Genomic DNA, 26,443 nt, shown 5'->3' on the forward strand with positions numbered 1-26,443 from the left:
AGGTGTTGCAACCAGAAATTTCTCAACTCGAGGCAGATTAATCATGGCTTCAGATATAACAGATGCCGCCCAGGCAACCTCGTTAGGTGAGTTCTTCGCCAGAGATGAAAAAAAAAGTGTGAATGGATTAAAACCCCACTCCTCCAAGCCTGTCCCTACTTTCTGTGCCTCAAGACTCAGATCGATTGGAAGCTCCTCAGCAGAACATAGATTCTCCATCCGGGAAATAATTCCACCCAAGGATGGTTGCAGTAACCCAGTCATACAAACATCCCCATAAAATGCCTAATCCTCCTGCATCATTAATTGTGATGCTTGTGGTGCTGTTCATTCCCAATTCCTGCTTTGGTTTTCCTAAATTCGCTCTACCTTCTTATGTAAACTGAATATCAGAACTGGCTGGAAACACAGAAAACGTATGTACTTCTTTCAACCGAAGCCTAGAAACACAGCGTCTCATTCAAGATCTCCAGCCAGCCAAAGGCAAAGCCAGGGGCCTTCCTTCCCTCCAACCAGTCTCCTTCCTAGTGAACAGTCCTTTTTTCCAGTGAAGAGCTCCTGTGTCCACACTGGGTGGAGGGTTGGTGGTACGGAACCTGCAGAGAATTTTCAGAATATTCGACCTGCGCGGGCTCCTGCTTTCTGTTTTCACAATTATGAGGGTGCAGATCTAATTTGATGACATTAAACCAAGTAAACCTTTCAAGTGATGCAAACGCTAACATTTTGCAGCTTAAAAGTCATCTGAAGAGGAGGGAGAGTATTCCTGGGTTAGCTCCTAAATTTTCACCATTGGTTCGGGCATGTTCTTGGCCACTCAGAGCACGGGAGATAGTTGCAAATGCACCAGCAACGGAACTTGCATTTTAGTTCGGCAGTCAGGACTTAGTGGCATGATTTAAATACCTTCAAGTCTCTTTGGGTTGTTTCCATTAATAACTGGCTTGGACTCAGGGGCCCCTGGGTGGCTCAGTCGGTCAAGCATCTGACTTTGGCTCAGGTCTTGATCTCACGGTTCATGAGTTCGAGCCCTGTGTTGGGCTCTGTGCTGACAGCTCAGAGCCTAGAGCCCGCTTCAGATTCTGTGGCCCCCTTCTCTCTCTAGCCCTCCCCTGCTCATGCTCTGTCTCTTTCTCTCTCTCAAAAATAAATAAATGTTAAAAGAAATTTAAAAATTAGTTTTTGACTCAATTTGATTTAAAATTGTAGTTGGGATTGGTTTAGCTTCTGTTACTATAATTAATTATTAATATTAATTAAATTATAATTATATAATTATAAATTTATAAAATATAAAATTATAAATATTAATTAAAATGTTTTGTATTTTGATTTGCTTTATTAGAAAAGTTTTATAGCCCTGTGTTTTTATTTTATTTTTCTAAAGTTTTATGTCTTTATTTTGAGAGAGACAGAGAGAGAGAATGGGGGAGGGGCAGATAGAGAGGGAGAGAGGGAATCCCAAGCAAGCTTCACGCTGTCAGCACAGAACCCGACGTGGGGCTCCATTCTACAACCCTGGGATCATGACCTGAGCCAACATCAAGAGTCAGACACCCAATTGACTGAGCCACCCAGGCGTTCTTATATCCCTATGGTTATAATAGGCAATGCCACTTACAAAGTAATTTTTTCTACTAGTATGCCATTTTGAGTCTGGAAAAACAAAACCAACTGGGAAGATGGTTCATGTGTTGGCAATATATAAGCAACTGGAATCTATTCTATGCTAGAAAATCAGATATTCTTAGGCAAGAAGAAGTGGAAGGGTGAAGTGTTCAAGCTTGGTTGATCTTGAACTATTTTACTAAAGGTTTTCTGCAGGGTCTCCTTCATGCAAGGGAAATCCAAATCATTGTCATTTGGAGACTTACAGGGAATAAGTTATTCATCCCTATGAGGGTCTTTTGTGGTTTTGTTTATTCTTGTTTAACTTTAACCTTTGTCTCGGATCCCCACTCCCACACATTTGACCTCCTTTCTACTTTAACCTTGTAGGGTTTTTAACACCCTGTTGTAAAGTAGATAGTATACAACCTTTCCATATGGTATTTTGCAATAACGCTCATCCTTTTTCCCACTTTTCTCTACATTATCCTCATGAACAGGACTGGCTGCTTAAAATGTGAGAACAGGCACAGAATGACAACGTAGGACCCCTTGTTTAAAAATGATTAAGGATTTTGGGGTGCCCGGGTGGCTCAGTCAGTTAAGCGCCAACTTCGGTTCAGGTCATGATTTCACAGTTCATGGGTTCGAGCCCCACTTTGGGCTCTGTGCTGACAGCTCAGAGCCGGGAAGCTGCTTTGGATTCTGTGTCTCCCCCTCTCTCTATCTCTCCCCTGCTCACTCCCTCTCTCTCTCTCAAAAATAAATAAAAAACTTTAAAAATTTTTTAAAAATGATTGAGGATTTCAAGACACAGACAGCAGAGCAGTAAACAGTGTGAGAACCTTCTAGATCCTGTGTGTCGCATCTGTGATACACCTGTCAAGTCAGCCCTGCTTGTGAGAACATAGCATGTTGCAGTCTGCACCTGTAGTGTTGTTTTTCTTACTGTCCTACAAAATCTCACAATATCCGCTTTTTAAGTATCTTGTCCCCACCCCCCGCCTTCGAGTCATTTCCTCAACTCCCCCATTGTTAAACCCATTAGCCTTTATACTCCCTATTGTGGAATTGTGTGAGAATTTCTTTGAGATATATTTCTAGGAATGAGATCCCTTGGTCACAGGCCATGTAGTTGCCCCACTTTACTACACGCTGCCAGATTGTTCTAGAATAGGCTGTGTATTCCCATCAACAGTGCGGAAAGTACCCATTTCTCTACTTATTTTGCTAGTTGTGCCGTTGTAAACATCTCTGTCAATCTGTCATTTCTTTATTCGTCTCGTCGATGATTTGACTCAATGAGCAGAAATCCAACTCTGTTTGCATATCTACTTTTACGTTAACATCTATGTTTTGGGTCTTCTTTAAACTTCTTCCCCAACCCCTAGGTCACAAAGTAACAGGGCAAAGATGCTTTCCCTTGGCAGAGGGGGTGGGGCCTTTCTTGCTCTCTGGCTTCTCCTTCCTGACTTAGGCTGGAAGGTAGGTGGTGTTCCAGGAACACATCCTCCCTCTTTCATCAAGGTTTGTAAAAGCTCCAGGGTGTCAACGCAGAGGACGGGAAAGAACAGAATAATTAATCCCTGCTTGACTCATGCCGTAAGCTCTTACTGGTAGTGAGTGTGTTTATCCAGCAACCGTGTTCTGGGTGTTGGAGAGGTCTTAAAGGGAATGCATCTTCACCGTGGAGTGGAGCTGGGTCCCCAGTCTGAACACATTTGAAAACCTGTGCCTTCAGAGGGTTTTGGGGGCAATGACAAGACTCTATTACAGTATACTGGTAGTATACTGGTTACATGCCATTATACATTTGTTTGAACGGCTACAACGCACAACACCAAGAGTCAACCCTAATATAACCTATGGACTCATGGTGATAATGATGCGTCAAAGTAGGCTCATCAGTTGTGACAAACGGACCGCTCTGGTGAGGGCACAATAAAGAGTGGAGACTATGCACTGCTGGAGACAGGTGATATATGGGAAATCTCCTTACGTTCCTCTCAATTTTGCTGTGTACCTAAAACTGCTCTAAAAACATTGTCTTAAAAACAAAAACAAAAAACTCTATGCTTTTAATTCTGAGCCAGGAATTTGGCATTGTTTCCTCAATGAGATTATATGCCTTGGTGTTTGCATAATGACTTGTATTGTTTTGATTTGTTGCTTTAGTGTTCTGTCCCCTGGGCTTTGCATTCTTATGGGCCCATTGGTTGCTAGGGACCTAGGCTATCTGTGAGGTTCGAGATTTCTATTTTAGGGTATGTAATCTTCCAAAGTTGTGCACTGAAACCTTTTGTATGCGCTTGTGTGTATATGCACCTGGTATCTTGAATGGCTGGAGTATACTGGAGATGATGAGTCACAGGGCAACGAGGCCTATGGACAAGACAGTCACCAAAACTCCCTCCCTCTGTGTTGACTGTAGTCATTCATTAAGGCATGCGGATTTTCCCAGGGAGGGGTGTTTCATTTGAAAGGACTGAAGACCTTACGGTATTTTGTTGAATCTAAGATGCCCTCGTCTATAAAATGTACCTTTCATTAAATTCTGTACTCCTGGGAAAGAAAAACAACTCCAGCCATACTTGTAAGACATCTAAGTAAGAAGCATTCTGAGTACAGAGATGTGAAAATGTAAACAAAACAGAGCAAAACAAAACATTTTGAAACCAACGAAGTATCATTTGTTATAATACGGCCACACTGAGTTAAAGTGCAAGATTTAAACCACAAGATCTTTGCAAGGATTTGCTTCATGATTCAGAGGTAACTACAGGTTAAAACACTCGCAGACTTTGATATATCATGAGGTGAGGTCCCCTGGGATTCTGCAAGCCCCAAAGATCTCTTTTTAAAATTTTGTAGGGGTCTTAAAAGGCCATAACTACTGGGAAAAAGAGTCCTGAGGCCAACCTGTTAATTCAAATTATCACCCAAACCCTGCTCAGTAGATATTATAATGTCCATTTTAGAGGTGAGGAAACTGAAATTCAGAAACGCTATAATGTGTTTGGAGAACTAGCTGATGAAGAACAAATAACATGGCATTAACCCCTCACTGGGACATTTAATTCCTGGAGTCCCAAATGCCTGAATGGCCCTACTATGTAGATATTTGATATTTTGTTATAGGTCTCATAGCCCAAAGGGCCATTTGTACACACAGTCCATATGCTTTGGAATATGGAAAAAAATTATAATTCAGTCCAAATGTAGTTTCTAAGTCAATGTTTATCCCTGTTTGTGTTATTATCCAACAAGCTAGATGTACAGATGGGACCAAGTCTTTCCATTTTATAAAATGGGAAGAGGCAACAAGAACAAAAGAATTCCTCTTCTACTCAAAATATTTTATCTACAAACTAGTTGTCTATGGCACCTGTCTTTACAGACAACTTGGGAATTAATATTTTTTAATGTTTATTTATTTTTGAGAGACAGAGTGCAAGCAGGGGAGGGGCAGAGAGAGGGAGAGACACAGAATAGGAAGCAGGCTCCAGGCTCTGAGCTGTCTTCACAGAGCCCTACGCGGGGCTCAAACCCATGAACCATGAGATCATGACCTGAGCTGAAGTTGGACGCTTAACCAACTGAGCCACCCAGGCACCCCAGGAATTAATATTTGTAAAGGAGGCCAACATTACCTGGAAACCAAAGCCAGAAAAGGACATTACTACAAAAAAAACACAAACAAACAAACAAAAAAACCACCCCTATAGGCCAATATTCCAGATGTTAGATGCAAATATTCTCAAGTAAATATGTGCAGACTGAATTCAGCAGCACATTAAAAGGATCATTCACCATGATCAAGTGGAATTTATGCCTGGGATGCAAGGATGATTCAACATACACAAATTCATCAATGTGATAATACCACACTAACCTATGATCATCTCAATAGATGTAGAAAAAATCTGACAAAATTCAACATCCTTTCATATGGCTGTCTCTATTTACAGATAACATGCTTTTTATATAGAAAATCCTAAAGACTCAACCAAAAAACTGTTAGATGTAACCAACAAATTCAGTAAAGTTGCAGGATACAAAATTAACATACAAAAATTCTATTCATTAACAATGAATTATTCAAAAAATAAATAAATAAAAGTAAAATCGATTCCATTTACAATAACATCAAAAACAACAGACTATTTAGGAATTAATCTAACCAAGTAGGTAAAAGATCTCTATTCTGAAAAGCATAAGACAATGATAAAAGAAATCAAAGAAGGCACAAATAAATGGAAAAGTGCCCAATGTTCATGGATTGGAAGAAATAATATTGTTAAAAGATCAATACCAGCATAAGCCATCTATAGAGTCAATGCAATCCCTATGAAGACTCCAATGGCATTTTTTATAGAAGTAGAAATAACAATCCTAAAATTTATATGGAGCCACAAAAGGCACCAAGTAGCTAAAAAAATCCTAAGAAAGAAAGACAAAGCAGGAGGCATCACACTTCTCTATTTCAAACTCTACTATAAAGCTACAGTCATCAAAATAGTGTGATACTGGATAGAAACAGAAGAATAGAGCAATGGAACAGATGAGAGCTCAGAAATAAGCCCAAGTATATACAGTCAACTAATAGTTGACAAAGGAACCAAGAATATTCAATGGAGAAAAGGCAGTTTCTTCAATAAATGATGCTGGGAAAATTGGATATTCATATGTAGAAGAATAAAACTAGATCTCTGTCTTACACATTCACAAAAATTAACTCACAGTAGATTTAAGACTTGAATGTAATACCTGAAACCATGAAATTGCTAAAAGAAAATATGGGAAAAATTTCCTTGATATGGGTCTTGGCAATGATTTTTTGATCTGACACTTAAAGCACAAGCAACACAATAAAACAGGTGGACCACATCAAACTAAACAGCTTCTGCACACACACACACACACACACAACAACAACAACAACAACTACCAACAAAGCTAAAAGACAGCCTATAGAATGGGAAAATATTTGCAAACTATATATCTGATAAGGGGTTAATATATAAAATATAAAAAGAACTCACACAGCTCAATAGCAAAACAAACAATCTTATTTAAAAATGGGCAAACGACCTGAATAAACTTCTTCCAAAGAAGATTCATGAATGGCCAATAGGTACATGAAAAGATGCTCAGCAGTCATCAGGGAAATGCAAATCAAAACCACAGTGTGGTATCACCTCACACCTCACACCTCACACCTGTTGTCAAAAAGAGATAACAAGTGTTGGTGTAGATGGAGAGAAAAAGGAACCCTTGTGTGCTGTTGGGACGGTAAACTGGTATAACCACTGTGGAAAACAGTATGGATGATCTTCAAAAAATTAAAACTAGAACTGTTGTATGATGCAGTAATTCCACTTCTGGGAATGTAACCAAGGGAAACGAAAACACTAACTCAAACAGATACCTACACCCTCATGGTCATAGCAGTATTATTTACAATAGTTAAGGCATGGAAACAACCTAAATGTCCATTGACGGATGAATGAATAAAGGAGTCCTGATTTATATGATTTATCAGATACATATATATATTAAATATAATATTATTTACCCATAAACACTGAGGAAATCATGCCATTTGCAACAAGATTGGAGGACCTTGAGGGCATTATGCTCAATGAAATGATTTGGACAGAGAAAGACAATACTACGTGATCTCAGTTATACGTGGAAATCTAAGAGGAAGAAAAAGCTTTATAGAAAAAGAGATAGGATTTGTGGTTACCAGAGGCTGGGAAATAGAGGCAAAGGGAATTGAGAGAAGGTGGCCCAATGATAACTTCCAGGTAAGAGGTAAATAAGCACAAGGGATGTAATGTACGACACGATGACTATAATTACCCTTACTGTATTACATATAGGAAAGTTGTTAATAAATCCCAAGAGTTCTCATTACAAGGAAAAGCATTTTTCCCCCTTGTTTCCATTTATTTGTATTCTATCTGTCTAAGATGATGGACATTAACTATACTTATCGTGATGATCATTTCACATATGTAAGTCAAACCTTTATGCTGGACTCCTGAGACTCATAAAGTGATGAATGTCAATTACATCTCAATAAAACTAGAAAAACGGTTTTGAAAAGTTGTTTGCACCCATTGCCTGCTGCAAGTTTTGGCTTTTTCCTTTCTCTCTCCTTTTGACGTTGACCATTACGTATTCTTCTTGTTCGTTCTCCTAGCATCCTTTCCTTTTCTTTCACTCAGTTTAAATACTTAAAGCTATAGCCTATTGGAGTTTTGGAAACAAATTCCCAGTGACTTCCTGATTTCAATTTCTTTTCCATTAATTGGGGAGACAAAGAAAACTTAAAGGCGTTCGAAAAGCAAAAATGAACACACGTATTCAAAAGCTAATTATTTGAGTAAAAATAATTGTATAAAATAGAGGAAAAGCAATATACAAGATTTAGAATGAGAAAGGTAATACAATTCTTTGTAAAGAAAGGATTTAAAACCAAATTTAAGGGGATGTTCTAAGACATGGCCTTAGCATTTTCCAAAGTGTGAAACTTAGAACCATAGTCTCACAAAAAGATCAGTTAAGCAACAAAAGGTTCCTGGGTTCCTGATCAAAACCATTTAAAACCCCTTTAGGTTGTACTCAGAGAGATTCATAATGCACATTAACTTTATGGACACTTCTGGATGAAATGGAAAGCTTCACTGTGAAATGTAAATGATTAACATTAACTCTAGAAGCACTAGAAAACCTGAATAGATCCCTTTGTGAAAAAGGTATCACACTTAAAGGAGTCACAGATTATAGTTCTATCAAATCGTTAAAGAATAGACAATTCTTAGGCTATCTAATCTAATACAGAGTATCAAGGATATTTTTTCTAATGCATCGGATGGGTTAGAATTACCCTCATTAAAAACAAACAAACAACCCTCCCCCAAAAAAGTAAAAGGCAGCTACTGACCATACTTACTTATACACTGTGGTACATCAATGCTAAATGAAACCTTAGTGAATCTGATATACCAAGCAGGGTTCATTCTAGCTAGGCAAAAGTATATAACAAAAAAATTTCCATATGAAAATGCATCTTAATACCAAGACTTTGGAAGAACACAATAAAGGCTTGTTTCAGATGTGTGGACAGGGGCGCCTGGGTGGCTCAGTCGGCTACGCCTCTGACTGGGGCCTCAGGTCATGATCTCGCAGTTCGTGAGTTCGAGGTCCACATGGGGCTCTGTGCTGACAGCCTGGAGCCTGGAGCCTGCTTCGGATTCTGTGTCTCCCTCTCTCTCTGCCCCTGCCCCACTCACACTCTGTCTCTCTCTGGCTCTCAAAAATGAATAAAAATGTTAAAAAATTACAAAAAAATTTAGATGTAATATACAATAATATAAAATCTGAAGGAAACGTAGGTAAATATTTTTTATGATATTTCAGTGGGGAAGGGCTTTCTAAATATGATACCAAAGGCATAAATTGTGGCAATGAATCATTAATGAAGCCACGTAAAATCTCAGCACTTCTACATTCTTAAATGCAGCCTAAAGAATCATCAAAAGCAGTGAATTTAGAAAAATATTTACAACTTACATAATAGAGTTAATAATCTTTGTATATAAGGAGTCTTTAGGAACCAGCAAATAAAAGCACCCAACTTGAAACAACGGGAGAAGTTCAGAGAGGAAAAGTTACACAGAGGTTAAATATAAATAGACAGAGTGTGTATGAATGACTGTTTAATTTGTTATGAATCATAGAAGGACAGAATCACACATTAAGAAATCACCCGATTCCTATAAAATTAGCCAGTATAAAGCATTGTGCCCAATGGGTGTCAGTGGCCTTGGCAGAGCAGAGGGTTGGTGGCCTGGGGAGGCTGAGAGAGCCCAGCAGGCACATGCCCTATGTGTGTGGCCGGCCCCGGGGGTTTACACGTACAGTGTGGGCCAAGGGCAGGGAGTGGGTGATCCGGCATCTCATTCCTTCCGGCCCTGAGCCTATTTAAAACCATTGCATCGAACAAACAAGGTGTCGCTGAAACAACTCCATTTTTGTTTCTTACTGCTTTCGTTAATCTGCCACATGGAGCTAATTATTCCCCTGTCCGGATGAACACTCCGGAAAATCCTGCCACTTCTCCGAGAAATTACCGCGATTCCATCGTGACTTAGAATGAAAGTCTCTGCACCTTCCCCACGTGAGCCTGCGTCCAAGCAGCCTGAGAGCAGAAGCCTGCATTCGGAAAGGGAGTGTTGGCTCACTCTCTCTCTCTCCTACCCTTTCTCCCCGAGCTCTGGAACTCTGGTTTCTATTTTACTTGAGCTGGGACACGGCGGACAAAAGGGGAGCAAGTGCTTACTCCTTGTCCTGTCGTATTGCCAGCGTTTTCTGGACTTGATTATATCGAAAACTGACTCTTCGTGTGGGATTCTTTGGAGCAGCCTATCTGTGGCTCCTTGGACGACGCACACGGTCTCTGTTCGAGATGCTCACTTACCTCTGCAGCTCTAAGCTATTTGGTGATGCCTCGGGTCTCTTCCGGTCTTCCAGGCAGTCCTCCAGATGAAAGACGAGCAACTGTGGCTCACGGGCCCCCATAGCCCACTTCTTTCCTAGCTTAGAAAGCAGCCGTGCAGGGCATCCCTCGATCTTTGGCTCTGCAGGTGGTCTCAGGGACCAGCTTGCTGATTCCCAAAGTGCAGGGTATATGCGTTATGCTCTCCAAGCCACCCTGGTGGCGTGAACTGGGGGGCAAGCAGGTGCATCTGTGCCCCTGGGGAGACGGAGAATGAGGGAGGAGAGGGGGAGGGAGATTCATGGCACAGTAATACATTTCTCCAAAAGTCCGTCCCTGAAATGCACAATCTCTGACCTTTTAGAGCCTTGAGATGGGTGTTGGAGGCAGTCACCCAGAGGACATGACCTCTGGTTGACTCGCAGGCTGGACCCAGCGCCCGGAGGCTTCTCACCTCCTTCCTGGTCCTCCGATCGGCAAACTTCGCTTGCCTTCTCACAGTGGAGGCTGCCCGGGAGAACAGCCTGCGGAGCAATGTGTCGTTGAGTCCCCGGGACTGCGTACATTAACTGAATCCAGGTAAGTTCTCTACAGAAACTTTGAGGATTCTTGGGGCGCCTGGGTGGCTCAGTCGGTTAAGCCTCTGACTCTTGGCTTCAGCTCAGGTCATGATCTCACGGTTCATGGGTTTGAGCCCCGTATGGGATGCAGAGCCTGCTTGGGACTCTCTCTCTCTCTCTCTCTCTCTCTCTCTCTCTCTCTCTTTTCCCCTCTCCCCTGCTCTCTTTCTCTCTCTCTCTCAAAATAAATAGATACACTTTAAAAAAAGTTTTTTTTTAAAGGAAACTTTTAAGATTCTTGTGAGCGGGTGTGGAGACCTACTCACCTTGCGGCTGTTGAGTCAAACTTGAAAAGTAGGTTTGTTGCCTTATTATACCTGCCACTTACCGTCCTCGGTGCCCCAGAGCGGGCTACAAACTGCAGGCAGGACAGGCGTTCAGGAACTTTCTTCCCCTCCCGGACTGGGTTTTAGTTGAAAGGAGTGCAGCCGAAACTGTAAACAGAGGAGGCACTGTGCTTCCAGAAAAATCTTAAGGAAAACACATTGCAGGCAACAGTAGTAGCTGTTGGATCGGGTCTAAAGTAAAGTGTGGACTGATTCCACCAGTCAGCGTGGAAGTTGGGGTAGTTCTCCAGAATAGGGAGGCACCAACGTAGTTCTAGATGACTAGGATTATTTCTCATTTAGAGATGTTGGCATTCTTGCAAAGTATGTAGACTGAAGTAAGTCACTATTGACATGGCATCACATGAAGCTGCCCCTTCTAGACAATTCTGAAGTCTGTCATCATGTGAAAATCGCCATCTCTCTCTCTTATGATAACCTATGACATCCCAAACCCCAAAACAAAAACGAAACAACCCACAAATAAACGCCTGCCGCCCGTCAATCTGTAGCGGGCTCCCCTTTTCCTTTGGGGAGGGGGCCAGTTCATAAAACAACAATCTAAGAGGAAAAATGATTTCTCCTGTCTTTAGTGTAGGTCTTGCCTGGGAGTCTAACCTTTCAGTCTGGAGTATTGTTTCTACCGCATCAGGCCTCGACAGAAATTTCTGTCTTAAGGCTCCCAAGAGCTATTACATGTCTAAGGATTTATTAATTTTAGCCCACTGAAACCCATTTTGGAGATCTGACCTTCAGAACTGTGAGATAGTAAATTTGTGACATGTGAAGTCACTATGTTTGTGGGGTCCAGCAGTGGGAAGCTAATACGTTATCTGTATATTTGTGTGTTTCTCCCACTAGATTCTGAGCTGCTTAAGGATAATGGGTATTGTTTCATTCAAGTGCAGTAAAGTAGAAAAGCAAGTAGGGGGGCGCCTGGGTGGCTCAGTCGGTTAAACGTCCGACTTCAGCTCAGGTCATGATCTCACAGTCTGTGAGTTCGAGCCCCGCATCGGGCTCTGTGGTGACAGATCAGAGCCTAGAACCTGCTTCGGATTCTGTGTCTCCCTCTCTCTCTCTGCCTCTCCCCTGCTTGCACTCTGTCTCTCTCTCTCTCTCTCTCTCTGTCTCAAAAATAAAATAAAAAATTAATAAATTCTTTTTTAAAAAAAAAGAAAAGCAAATAGGTTTAGATGTTAAAGTTTTTCCAATTTGAATTTATTAGAGGAAGCGGTTACATAGGTATCTGATACATTAACAATCACTTCAGTCTTTTGAAGTATCAGTAAAAAATTGGGTTTATCATTTTTTTCATTAATTGTTTGCATGTAAATTTTACATCAAAAGAGAAAAGAGGTTTGTTTCCAAATTCAACTGACAGTCCTATGAATCTTTAACTTACTCTCGTCTCTGTCTATGTTTGGGTGCTTCATGAGATTGTTTCATAGAATCATGGGATCCTCAGAGATTATGTATTCTTATTTCTTTGTTTCAAGAAAACTTGCAATTTTGACAAGCTTCGATTAACTGATAGCTTGTGTCAGAGCTAAGGTTACAACTGATTTTGTGTTCAGTATTAATTTAGTATTTTCCTTAATTGAAAATCACAAGGAAAAGTACATGCATGTATATACATGTATACATCACTGTGCGTGCGTATACACACACACACACACACACACAGATTATTTACAGACCACCCACAGATTCTGGAGATTGTGAGATAAATATATCTTTGAAGGACCATTTTTTCCCCAGCCAACCACAAGCATGCATGTGGGCTCAATAGAATGGATCGTCTTTTCTTCTCATGTCGGGTCTGGATGTGGAGTGTCAGATTTGTCGTGTTTTAGAGCTCACAAGTGTTGCATACATTCTTTTGAATATATCGCATATTACTGGACAAAAATATTTTTTTGAAAGGGACTTACTCATTTAGGGACTTATAATTTAGTGCTAGAAGTTTGAAATGCACACAAGTAACTATAACAAAACTGATAAAGTCATTTTTGTTGTTGTTTCAAGAAGTACTCTGGTTGCTCGACAGAAGTGAGTCCATTGAAAACACTGGGTGCCCCAGACAGTGAAAAACCACCCTCTGAAGCAGAAATTCATCTAGTGATCATTGGGTATGTATTAGTCGTGTTAGTTAAATTTAGGCATCTTCATGACGAAGGTTTTCATTTCAAAAGTGATCGTGGCGTCCAAGCCTTAAGACCCTTTCGCACAAGGGACGCGTCAGGGTTTAACAATGGAAACCCAGTGCTCTGAAAGAAGGGTTCTGAACAGAGCAGTATGCTGGCAACTCCAGGCTTCTGGGATGATGTACACATTAGTCCTCCCAAAGGCAACTTGCTGGGGCAACATGAATAACCAGTTCTTTCCTCCTCTTTTCCAGTATTTGGCAAATAGAATGGGGAGCACCATTTTATCTGGACCTTGACTGGCAATATATTATGCACTATGGAATAGTGTTTCCTTCTGCTTTAGTATTTAAAACACTTCTAAAAATATGTCCCCTCCCCCAATTTTGTCTTAGACTTATTTACTGAGTTTCTGTGATATATACTGGGTACTTTTGAGGCAACAGTGACCCAGCCACGAAAAAATTAAAATCTTTACCCTTGTTGAACTTACATTCTAGACATAGCCAAGGGCACAAAGCTAATTCTCAGCCTCAGTTTAACTAAGCATAACGCTCTACCAGTGAATACAACCACAAGCATTGTAGAATCGAGCTTCTCAAATTTAATGCGCTACAGATCACCCGGGGATCTTGTTAAAATGCAGATTCTGATTCAGGTAGTCTGGGTGGAATCTGATATTCTCTATTTCGGATAAGCTACTAAGAACTTGGACCAGACTTTGAGTGGCAAGGCTAGGGTGGAGGCGATGAGGTTTGGAAAAAAAAAGTGCTTTGATTTGAATTTTGACTCTGTTGCTTTCGCAAAAATCCACTGGTGTTTCAGTGTCTTTGTTTGTTTTGTTTCTGCTCTTGTTTTTTTGGAGAACGAGGACAATTATGGCAATTATGATGATCCAGCTACCATTTATTGAACATCAGCGCTGGGCTGGGCACTGTGCTATGTTTTTGACCTATATATTTTAATCCTCACCACAATCCTGCAAAGTATGAATGATTGCTCTCATTTACAGATTAGCAAAGAAACAAACTGTGCTTGAAGAGGTTAAGTCATTTCCTTAAAGCCGCTCACCAGGCAGGCGTGGGAGCTGGGCTCTTGCTCTGTGCGCAGTAAGACTCTTTTTTGTAAAATGAGGGCGGAAAGTAAGGGTGACGATGTGCGTGATGTGCCTAGGACTGTGCTTGATGTTTACCAGGGGTTAAATAATGGTCTGTCCCCTTTCATCTTTAGGGAGGTTGTGGATGCCATGTGTAACTATGATTGGGAAAGATGGCATCATGCGTTGACAAGAGCTGGGAGATGGCGCATTCTGGAAATCCCGTATTTTTCCTTCCCACGAGACCCACTCCATTTGCCCAGAACTCACTGTGATTGGTGGACATATCCTCTTACCGTCCAGGGCCCATGGACCTGCGGAGAGTAGTTACCAAAAGGAGTCCAATCCAGCTACCTGTCTATCTCCTACGTAATCCTTCAGTAGGGCGACTGCTGACACCACCTCCGTCCAGTCTGCATTTCCTAACCCTCTCCTCCTGCCCAAACCTTTTTTTCCCCCCAACTAGCAGCAACACCAGTGTCAGAGTCTCCGCACCCCCCTTCCTGGTATCCTGAAGCTGTGCGGAGGGAAGAGAGGCTCCACGTAGCAGTATACGAGCATGCATGTGTTTTACTTGTTGGGGATGATCAAAACTGGGACTGCTCCTATGGACCAAGGAGCCCCGGCATCCCTGGGAGCTTGTTAAAAATGCAGCTGCCTTGGGGCCCACTCCAGATGTACAGCATCAGCATCCTGGGCTTGGGTCTCTGTGATATCACCACGCTGTCTGGGAGAGTGTGATGTAGACCAAGGTCTGAGAAGCATCATTTTCAGGGGAAAATGTGTTGCAAGGTCCAAATGAATCATTTAGAAATTAGCATTCAGAGACAGCCCATTATTAGTGGAGGTGGTGTTGGCTTTACAAAGAGAAGAGACAACCCCTTCTTTAAGGCAGAAGGCTACTGATGCTGCCTCCAAGGGCCAGATAGTAGAGCCTCTCCTCCACCTCCACCTCCACCTTTTCCAACCTCTAGACAATGATCGAGCTGAACGTACTCGGCCAACATAAAGTTTCCGTGTGCATCTGATTTGTGAGGTCAGAGAAAGCTATGGGAGGTGCAGAAATGTTGAAGTTTGGCTTTTTCCAAATTTAGGTTTGTTCTCGCCTCAACATCCTACCTCAGCAATTATTTTCACTGAAGTGATGCTTATATTCAGAAGGGCAGTTAATATAAGTTGAGGACAGTAGTGTTAATGAAAAGGCACATGCTTATTTCTGTTGTTGCTCGGTTTTTTGGCTTAGCTCAATTATCCCGACTATTAAGTGCCACTTTCTGCCCAAACCTGATTGACCAAGGGCAAATTCAGATCTTTGGGTCTGTGTGTTCTTGAAGCATTCAGCAGGGGCTTTTGCACATACTAACATTCACTGGTTATTGATTAGTAGAGGAAATGCTTGAGTTTTATATTAGAGAGCAAATTGCTCAATGCAAAAGAAAAACTCTTAGAAGTAATAAGAAAAATAATCAAGTGACTCCATGAAAAAAAAAAAAAAAGCAAAAACAATGAACCCAATAGCTTTGTTTTACTTCAGTTCACTTAACATTGCTCCCTGCCCCGTTCATGATGGGTGATATGTATACTTATAAGTAAGGCGGTGAGGGGGTGGGGTGGGGGACTATGTTCTAGAAGATGCATCAGAATCCCTCAGGGTGACATAATTCATGCTACCCACAGAACCATAAAATTCCTAGGAATGTTTTGAGTAAGAAATGAGAGAGGGACGCCTGTGTGGCTCAGTTGGTTGGGCATCCTACTCTTGATTTCAGCTCACGTCATGATCCCACAGTCGTGAGATCAAGCCCCGAGTCAGGCTCTGTGCTGAGTGTCGAGCCTGCTTAAGATTTTCTCTCTCTCTCTTCCTCTGCTCCTCCCCCACGCTCATGCTTTCTTTCTCTCTCTCTCTCTCAAATAAAAAAGATTTTAAACTTAAAAAATTAAAAAAGAAATAAGAGAGACCCATATATAGGAAACTTCACACTTTTACTAAGAGACATCGAAGACAACTTGAATAAAAGTCCAGACACAATTTTGAAGATTCTGCTTGAAAAATGATCAATTCTTTTTTTTTAACTTTTTTTTTTTTTTTTTTTTTTTTTTTTTTTTGGGGGGACAGAGAGAGACAGAGCATGAACGGGGGAGGGGCAGAGAGAGAGGGAGACACAGAATCGGAAACAGGCTCCAGGCTCCGAGCCATCAGCCTAGAGCCTGACACGGGGCTCGAACTCACAGACCGCGAGATCGTGACCTGGCTGAAGTCGGATGCTTAACCGACTGCGCCACCCAGGCGCCCCGAAAAATGATCAATTCTTTAAGAATTATTGGAAAGGTTAGTGCAATTTTAATAAAAATCCCAGTGATTTTTTTTCAAACTTGCTGAAAGTTTAAGTTCTACTAAGAAAAAAAGGACAAAACTATTTGAGAATATTTATTTAAGACTATTCACTTAAAGGGGCATCTGGGTGGCTCAGTCAGTTGAGCGTCCGATTTCGGCTCAGGTCATGATGTCACGGTTCATGAGTTCAAGCCCCATGTCAGGCTCTGTGCTGACAGCTCAGAGCCTGGAGCCTGCTTCAGATTCTGTGTCTCCCTCTCTCTCTGTCACTCCCCCACTCCCGCATATAATTTGGATATACCTTATGGTCTTAGAGGAAATGGATTGCACTTGGCAGGAAAAGAATCAATATAAAGTTTTCTCAAGGATGGATTGCATTGCCGGATTAGAGAATACTGTCAATAAACCTATGGGCAGAAGAAATAAGAAAACAAGAAGGAAGAACTGGTATAGATGGAGTCTTTTTATTTTATTTTATTTTATTTTATTTTATTTTATTTTATTTTTTTAAAGTAATCTCTAAACCCAACATGGGGCTTGAACTCACAATCCTGAGATCAAGAGTCATATGCTCTACCAACTGAGCCAGCCAGCTGCCCCAAACGGAGTCTTCAGATAACTGTAAACCCAGTACAATGCACAGGAGTGCTTTTGTCCTGATTTGAACAAACTATAAAAAACACATTTATGAGACAATCAATGAAATGTGAACATGGCCTGGATATTTGATCATATTAAGCAATTTTTCATTTGCTTGGTTTCCAGGTGATACTGTAGCTATGGTTTTAAATTTTTTAATGTTATAAAGCTGTATCATAGAACATTTCCAGATGAAATGATATGATGTCTGGAAGTTTGCTTGAAAACATTCTGTTGCTGGCTGTGTTGGGGTAGAGAGGAAATAAAGTTGGCTGTATAATTTAGGCTGAAATATAGATATTTTTTTTTGGCTGAGAGATATTCGGGGGATCTACTACCTTCTCAAGTTTTGTGCTTGAAAACTTCAGAAGTAACACTTTGAAAAGAAATAAATAATAAGATGACAAAGTAGATGGAACTCAGGAAATTTTAAGTTTTGTATCAAGTTTAGAAACACTTCTGGGAGGTAAGCCAGTCCCAAGTGCGTTTGCTATTTACATGTGATTTTTAAGAGAGCTTGGCACCTTAAAGAAGTGGACAGGTTAGCTACGTGGAAAAAATTAATTATTTGTCAATAAACAGTTCGTAAAGGTACCAGAAAGGCGCATAATGATAAGTTTTAGCGATGAAACAGGAGGTCTTAATGTGTCTGCCTGAGCCATGCAGCAGGGAAGAAATAATGAGAAGCAATTCAGTTTCCCAGAGATAATAGAGTTTACCAACAAAGAAGCCGTGATAATAACTGTTACACATACCTGCTGTATAAAACAAAGTGGGAAGAGTGTAACAAAGGCAAGAATGTACTTTGTAACATAGCATCATGGGAAAGATTTATCTGGATTAGGACTTGATATGTTGGTATGCAATTGTGACAGACTTGGGCAGGCAGATCTGAATTCAAATCCTGCTTCCACTATTTGCCACAAGATTTTTGCACATAAGATTATTTTTTTTAATGTACTGATTTGTTCGAGGAACCTGGGTGGTTCAGTTGGTTAAGCGTCTGACACTTGATTTTGGCTCAGGTCATGATCTCACGGTTTGTGAGTTCGAGCCCCGCGTCTGGCTCTTCATTTGATGGCATGGAGCCTGCTTGGGATTTTCTCTCTCTCTCTGTCTCTTCCTCTCTCTCTCTCTCTCCTCTCTCTCTCTCTCTCCCTCTCTGTCTGCCCCTCCCCTGCTCATGCTCTCTTTTTCCTCAAAATAAATAAAATAAATATTTAAAAAATTAAATTTATTTATTTACGAGAGAGAGAGAGAGAGAGAGAGAGCGAGCATGTGCACGAGGGAGGGGCAGAGAGAGGAGAGAGAGAGAGAATGCTGTCAGCACAAAGCCCCACCTGAGGTTGGAGGTGGGGCTCCAGGCGGGGCTCGAACTAACAAATGGTGAGATCATGACCTGAGCCAAATCAAGAGTCGGATGTTGAATGGACGGTGCCACCCAGACGCCCCTGCACACACAATTACTCTCTGCATGCTTGCATTGTACAACTGATATATTACCTTCTCTTTGTGAATTACTTTACGACTTAATTCCTAATTTTTTTTTAAGGTAAATTTTCACAATTTTTAATGTGGGGCCTTACCATGCTAAGTATAACGGGCACAAGCGCCACCTATTGATTAAATAGAGTAAATGCCTTGGATAAGAGGGAGAGCGGAAGCAAACCTCTAAATTTATGTTTTAGTGGCAAATTTGGGTAACAGTATGGTTCCCGCAAAATTTCTTTGTTCAAATAGATTGTGAATACACAAACGTTTCAAATAACAGTAAGTGTTTTCTCATAAGAATAAGCTGCATGTCTGTGCGCTTATGGAATTAATTTCATGGAACAGTTCAGTTTTAGAGCTGTAAAAACAAAACACTGCCAGATTCACGACAATTCTGAGATAGCCAGAAAGCATAGCTATGTATTAATGGTATAGATTTATGGATCTGTGTGCAATCTGAAATATCTATTACTCTTAGGTCATTTAAAACTCAATTTTGACTTCCAAAATCTTTTAGAGCTGAACAGTATGTTATGGTAGATGGAAAATTATCAATGCTTTTCCTTTTTATTTCTTTTTTTCTTTTCTTTTCTTTTCTTTTCATGTTTATTTATTTTTGAGAGAGAAAGAGGGACAGAGTGTGAGTGGGGGAGGGGCAGAGAGAGAGGGAGACACAGAATCCAAAGCGGGCTTCAGGCTTTAAGCTGTCAGCACAGACCCCAACTCATGAACCTCGAGATCATGACCTGAGCCCAAATCTGACTCTGAACCAATTGAGCCACCCAGGTGCCCCTTTCTTTCTTTCTTTCTTTCTTTCTTTCTTTCTTTCTTTCTTTCTTTCTTGTTTATTTATTTTGAGACAGAGAGAGAGAGAGAGAGAGAGAGCGAGAGCATGAGCAGGGAAAGAGCAGAGAAAGAAGGAGAGAGGAGAATCCCAAGCCACAGAGCGCTGGAACTCATGAACTGCGAGATCATGAACTGAGCTGAAATCAAGAGTCAGACGCTCAGCTCAGCAGACTGAGCCGCCCAGGTGCCCCCAATGCTTTTTAAACAATGCCGATATTTGCACCTCAGTCAGTACATCCTGGGGCTATAAACTGGTATGTCCTTAATATCAACATTAGGCACAAGTTACCATTAAGATTATTAAGATAATGCCATAAGCAGGTTTTTTTTCTCTATTTTTTTCTATAATTTTCTCTATTTTTTTCTATTATTTTCTCTTTTTTTTTTTTTCTATTATTTTCTCTATTTCAGCTGTCTCCTTTGTTTCATGTCTGGAATGGAAGTATAAAAGTCAATAAGCTGAACCACATTATAAGCTATGAGAATTGTTTCTAATAGGAGATAAGTTACCGGGGCACCTGGGTGGCTCAGTTGGTAAGCGTCTGACTTCGGCTCAGGTCACGATCTCACAGTTCGTGCGTTCAAGCCCTGCATCGGGCTCTCTGCTGTCAGCATAGAGCCCACTTCAGATTCTGGGTCTCCCTCTCTTTCTGGCCCTCCCCTGCTCATGTTCTTTCCCTCTCCCTCCCTGAAAAGTAAACATTAAAAAGAAGAGATCCGTTACTTACCAGATTTAACGCAATAAAAGATCACCATAGACATAAGCAATTAGAATTGTGATTTTCTGATCATAAAGCATAGGGAAATGAAGGCGAGTTAGTAACAACACAGCCAAACGTGGTCTGTTCGATAGACTTAAAACAGTGATTCTCAAAGTACAGATCCCTGACCAGCAGTATCACATCATGTGGGAACTTGTTAGAAATGCAAATTCTTAGACTCACTGCAGACCAATTAAATCAGGAACATTGTTGGGCGCGTGGGTGCCTGGGTATGTTAAGCATCCGACTTTGGCTCAGGTCATGATCTCATGGTTTCTGAGTTCGAACCCTGCATCGGGCTCTCTGCTGTCAGTATGGAGCCTGCTTGGGACCCTCTGTCTTCCTCTCTCTGCCCCTCCCCTGCTCTGTCTCTCTCTGTCTCTCTCAAACATTAAAAAGTAAAATTTGGAACCCTGGGAGTTAGCCCTAGAAATATGTGTTTGAACAAGCCTTCCAGGTGACTCTGATGTATGCTAAAAGTTGACATTAGGATACTATTCTCCAGGGTATTTCTGCACATCTCAGGTCAATTTTCCTTTCAGATTTTTTTCAAAGTTGTTTGCATAGCGACCCAAACCCTCTGCCTTAGAAAACAGAGGTAGTATCTCTTTTTTTAGGAGAGAGGGCTGGTTTGTTCCCGACCAGTATAATGAAGACAGTGTCCCTCCCTGGGACAGAGATTGGATAGGTTTGCTAGACGCCCCCTTAATCCGATTGGGGGTTCTCTAAGTTTAGGGTTCTTCACTGTGGTATAGAGCCACTTGTGCAATGTCCCTCTGGGTCAGCTTCCACACCATCCCTACGGGACTCAGGCAACAAGGGCCAGATGGAGGTCATGAGGTCCGCTGTGCTGTAAGAGACTCCTTTGTCTCTGGCCTGGGAGTTTCCTGTCCTTTGCCAGCATTGATAACATTGTGGCAGGATCCTTTGATGACTTGCAAGACGGTGTAGAGCTACTGGGCCAGTCACTCAAATAAATGGCATCTCTCCCACTCTGGTCCATTCTCTGCTCAGATGTCACTTCCCAAGGGAACTTGTCCTGATCACTCCATTTCACATAGTGCCTTGTGTCCTTCCCACTCCCCTACCTGCTCTATCTTTATTATCAGTGATTATTATTACCCGATACCATAATATATGTCTGTTTATATCTTATTATCAACCTTTACCACTAAAATGTAAGTTCTATGAGGCCAAGAGGTTTGTCCTTTGTTCCTGCACCTAGAATAGTGTCATGCCAAGTTTTGTAATAATTTTTTAAACATTTTTTAATGTTTTATATATTTATTTTGAGAGGAGTGGCAGAGTGAGAGAGAGAGAGAGAGAGGGAGAGAGAGACAGAGAGAGAGAGAATCCTAAGCAGGCTCCATGCTGTCAGTGCAAAGCCCGACTCAGGGCTCGATCTCGGGAACCAATAGATCATGACCTGAGTTGAAATCAAGAGTCCAATGCTTAACTGACTGAGCCACCCAGGCGTTCCAAGCTCTGTAATTATTTATTGAATGTCAATAATTATTAAATGAATATCAATATTATTATATGTAATTTAAGCTTATTAAATGAATATAAGTATTTTCTACAAGCAGAACAGGTTTAATAGAACAAGAAGTAGATTTTTTTGAATTTTTAAAACTTTTTTTTAAAGTTTATTTATTTTGAGATGGGGCGAGTGGCAGAGAGAGAGAAGGAGAAAGAGAGAGAGAATCTCCCAAGCAGACTCTGTGCTGTGAGCACAGAGCCTGACTTGGGACTCAAACTCACTACAAGGTCATGACCTGAGCTGAAACCAAGAGTCAGATACTTAAGTGACTGAGCCACCCAGGTGCCCTGAACCAGAAACCTTTTAAAAAATTGAATCTAGTAGATCCATTTTGGCTTGTTTTGATAAGTTCAGCCACATTTTGCGATGAGATGCTTCAAAATGAAGATGTAAAACAGAATCTTTAGGTCACTAGAAAGGGTATATTAATGCTTAGATAATTAAAATTTTTTGGCAGAATATTTATTCAAGGGAAAGTAATTCTTTTTCTTTTTTATAGCTTTTTAAAAAATGTTTATTTATTTTTGAGACAGCTCAAGCAGGGGAGGGGCAGAGAGAGGGGGACAGAGGATCCAGAACAGGCTCCATGCTGACAGAAGAGAGACCAAAGTGGGGCTCGAACTCATGAGCCATGAGATCATGACCTGAGCTGAAGTCGGCCACTCAACTGACTGAGGCGCTCAGGTGCACCCAAGTGATTCTTTTTCTGACTGTGTGCCTGTGTCTGTGCACACACGTTCTAAGTAGTGTATGTGTGTATGAATATATATATATAATTTTATAAGTATATGTATATTATACAAAGATTATTATGTACACAAGTATATTTATACACATATAAAATATACAACACGTATTTGTAAATACAAGAACTCAGGTATTTGTAAATACATATATTTATGCTTAGAGATATATTTTTAGACACACATACAATGAGTACATATTCTTCCGTGTTTCATAAGTTGAGCTAATACATTTATGATAAGGAGATAAGGATTCACAAACAGAGTCACTTGATTCTCCACAGGCATATTGTACCTCGGCACTTCATAGGGACTGACCTTGCTACAGTGACACAAATTGACCAATATAGGGATATACGATAGACGAGAAGCTGGGAGGAATGAGCAGGCCAACCAAATGAACACAGGAAGAGGAAAACATTTTCCCAATGCTTGTCAGTCTTGGCAATCCATCTTGAAATCATTATACCAGATGGTTAAAACTCAGAGAGGTATCATTCAGCAAGGAACGTAAACTGTATAATTATTAAAATGAAATAATCAGATGGAGGCCAGCTGGTTCCTAAGATTGTGTCTAACTGGTCTCCATAACTGTGTATAAACTTGGGCTTCCTGCTTTTCTTACTGTGACTTCGTTAGTTTACTTAAAGATAATGAGGCTTTGAGGAACCGATTTATGCTAAGCAAAATCACAGAAAAGACCCGAAGAGCCAGAATATCAATTGCTTTACGTGCAGAGACATGGCCTGCTGCGGAGTAGAGCACACGCTTACATTGGCTGCTCTCACAACTTCTCACTTAGTAGTTATTCTATCCTGAAGCTAAGTTACTGTGAGAAGATTATCTGGAATATAAGAGCAAAGAAAGATGCCCTTAACAGAGAGTGTCGTGGAGGTATAAAAATAATAATGGGTGATATTGATTGGGTGCTACTACTTATATTAAACGTCTGGCATAGAGAAACCACACAATGGATATTTATTTGTTCAATGAGTGAATATGGAAAACCTCACAGCAGCTCTGTGAAGTCAATGCTTTCGTTTTTTCCACCGGAGAAAACTGAGTCTCGGAAAGATAACTCCTTTTTCCGCAAAATCAATCAGCGATCTGCACTTGCTGGTCGCGTTGACCTGGTCCCAGGTCGCGGTGACTTCCTCGTTCATGTTTACAACAGTTTTGTCCTGCTGCTTTCTTGACAACGTATATATTCTTCTCTACCTGCAAATTGACTACAATCCATTCAGTTTTAGGTTCCCATGTATCCTTATTCACTGTAGACCTTGTTATGACATCGCCTTCTTACGAGGCCTTGAAATGTTGTACAGTTTATTTAGCTTTAATTGAATGTCCTCGATGATGCTTTTTGCACTCACTGCTATCTTCAGCAGCCTATCTGAAAACCAGCTTCTTAGGGTGGGTTATTTAAGTAGCTCATCTTGTCCACATCTCGATTTGTTTTTTTGAGCGCTGCTTTCAAAAGAAAATTCTAGAGTGGCCTCTTATGTGTATGCCTTGAACGCTTTCTCCTGTTAGCTTAGAGTGTATGTGGCGTTTATAACCTCCGAGTTGGGCTAGGACAATGCCCAACTGAAACAGAGGAGGTGCACATGGGGAGGTGCAAATCCCGTGCCATCCCTGCAATATCTTCTCTCTTGATTTTTTTTCTTGCCTCCACTTCTTCTTTCTCAATCTATCATCTATCCAGCTAGTTCTGCCTTCTTGCACGTTTTCAGAGATACCTTACATTCACCCGGCGATTTTCTCACCAGAAATGTGTCTGGAGCCTAGGCACTCAGACGCGCAGGACGACCCTGAATAATGCGTCACAAAATCCTCAGCATTTCTTCCCTCAGATAACTCTAGACACATTTAATCTGGGCAACATGACAGAGCTAGTTATGTCAGCTTTGTGAGGCAAACAGAGAAGATTACTTGCACTAGGATATGTGGATTCCAGTCCTGGGACTCAACCTCTGTGAACTTTAATATCCTCCCTGGGAAAATGCTGGGATTAAAGCCGGCAGTTGCTTCAGATCTCTTTTGATTTCAAAGCACCATGATGTTCAAAATTTTGAGTCGTGTTATTTCTGGTGAGTTTTAAATTACAACACACTTCTCTGTTCATAGGTATTGGTCTTCAATGCGAGTTATGCACAGAACACGGAAACCCACTGGCAACCCCAAAATAAATTAGAAAGAATTCTGGAGGGGGCTGTGAACAACAATGTCAAGGTGCAAGTTAAGAGGTATATTTGCGACATAAGGAAGAGATGATTGGACTGGAAGGGAGGCTACTGGATAAAGTAGTTGCGGGAGAGCTAGAATAGATAAGGAACTTTAGATTTAGGAGGAGTTGGGATGGTAAATTGAGGAATTTGAATTTAGGAAGTTGAAGAGGATGTTAGGGATCAGTTTGGAATATTAAGCGTGGACACTAGAGAAAGGAAGGCCATTTGAGATACTACTGCAACCGTTCGAGCACTGTGTGTTCACAGATATCATGGTGGAGAAGGAGATGAAGAGCTGATAGTTTTAAAAAATCGACAGAAAAATGAATATGAATGCCCGATGTATTTTGTCTTAAAGGCCCAAAGACAATGACCAACCCACGGTCAAGGTTGTCTTAAAGGCCCAAAGACAATGACCAACCCACGTCGACCAAGGACGACGGAGCCATTCATAGAGGCTCTCACAAGCCATAAAAGGGAATGATTTTAATATCACTAACGATAAAAATTGCATCGGATTGAAACATACCGAATATGCAAAGGACCATGAATTTATTATGATACGAAAAGAAGGAAAATTAGTTTTGGAAATTGAAAAAGGGAAAGAAGCATATATTTTGTGGTAGCCAAGTCATACACGAAGAAAATTCTCTCCTATGGAAGCATCCAAGCTAATAAACGAAGAAAAAAAATTGATTCACTTAGACCATCACCACTCCCTAGCCCCTAGTGAACAGTTGAATCTGGGGACTGAAGAGAAATGGTTCCTGACCTCCTAAAAGATGAGCAGTTTTGCATTATGATCCTCGGTCTCTGAAGTAGTTTTTCTAAAACAGATCTTAATGTGACGAAGGTTATAATTGACAAGAATGGTTCTTTTTTAAAAGAATTTTTAAATGTTTATTTATTTTTGAGAGAGAGAAAGAGAGAGAGCGAGGGAAGGGCAGAGAGAGAGGGAGACAGAATCCCAAGTAGGCTCCATCCCGCCAGCACAGAGCCCGATGGGGGCTCGAACCCAGGAAGCGCGAGATCATGACCTGAGCCGGAAACAAGAGTCGGATGCTTAACCGACTGAGCCACCCACGCGCCCCCACAAGAATGGTTCTTGGCAGGGAAGGGGGACAGTTTTTCCCTGAAGGGGGTATTTGACAACATCTGGAGACTTTGTAACTGTCACCACTTCGGGCGTGTGTTCTACTGACATCTGGTGGGTAAAGACCAGGGATGCTGCAAAAACCTATAAAGCCCAGGCTTATCTGGGCAAAATTATCTGGCAAATAGAATGTCAGTCGTGTTGGGGTTAAGAATTCCTGATTTATGGGACATGAGAAGGGGAGAGGAACATGTTAAATAATACTACTAAATATGATCAGCAAAAATCTCATTGGTATGAAACTACAAGCAAAAGACAGTTTCTCTAACAACAACAACCAAAAAAATGTAAAGAAATAAAAAGAAATGGGACAGATGACCTGTAGACCTAATGAGATAAGAGACAGATCAACCAATAAAAAGGCGAGGAGCTTATTTGGATCCTGATTCAAGCAAACTATAAAAAAA

The 26,443-nt window shown here is 41.0% G+C and overlaps 1 pseudogene; it reads left to right on the forward strand.

Moving 5' to 3' along the window:
- The first annotated feature begins 43 nt into the window (after positions 1 to 43).
- On the forward strand, positions 44 to 11,397 carry LOC109255368 (10 kDa heat shock protein, mitochondrial-like; annotated as a pseudogene).
- The last annotated feature ends 15,046 nt before the right edge of the window (positions 11,398 to 26,443 follow it).

This window comes from Panthera pardus, unplaced genomic scaffold (assembly GCF_024362965.1).
Source record: "Panthera pardus isolate Hobbes unplaced genomic scaffold, ASM2436296v1 HiC_scaffold_22, whole genome shotgun sequence".
Taxonomy (NCBI): Eukaryota; Metazoa; Chordata; class Mammalia; order Carnivora; family Felidae; genus Panthera; species Panthera pardus.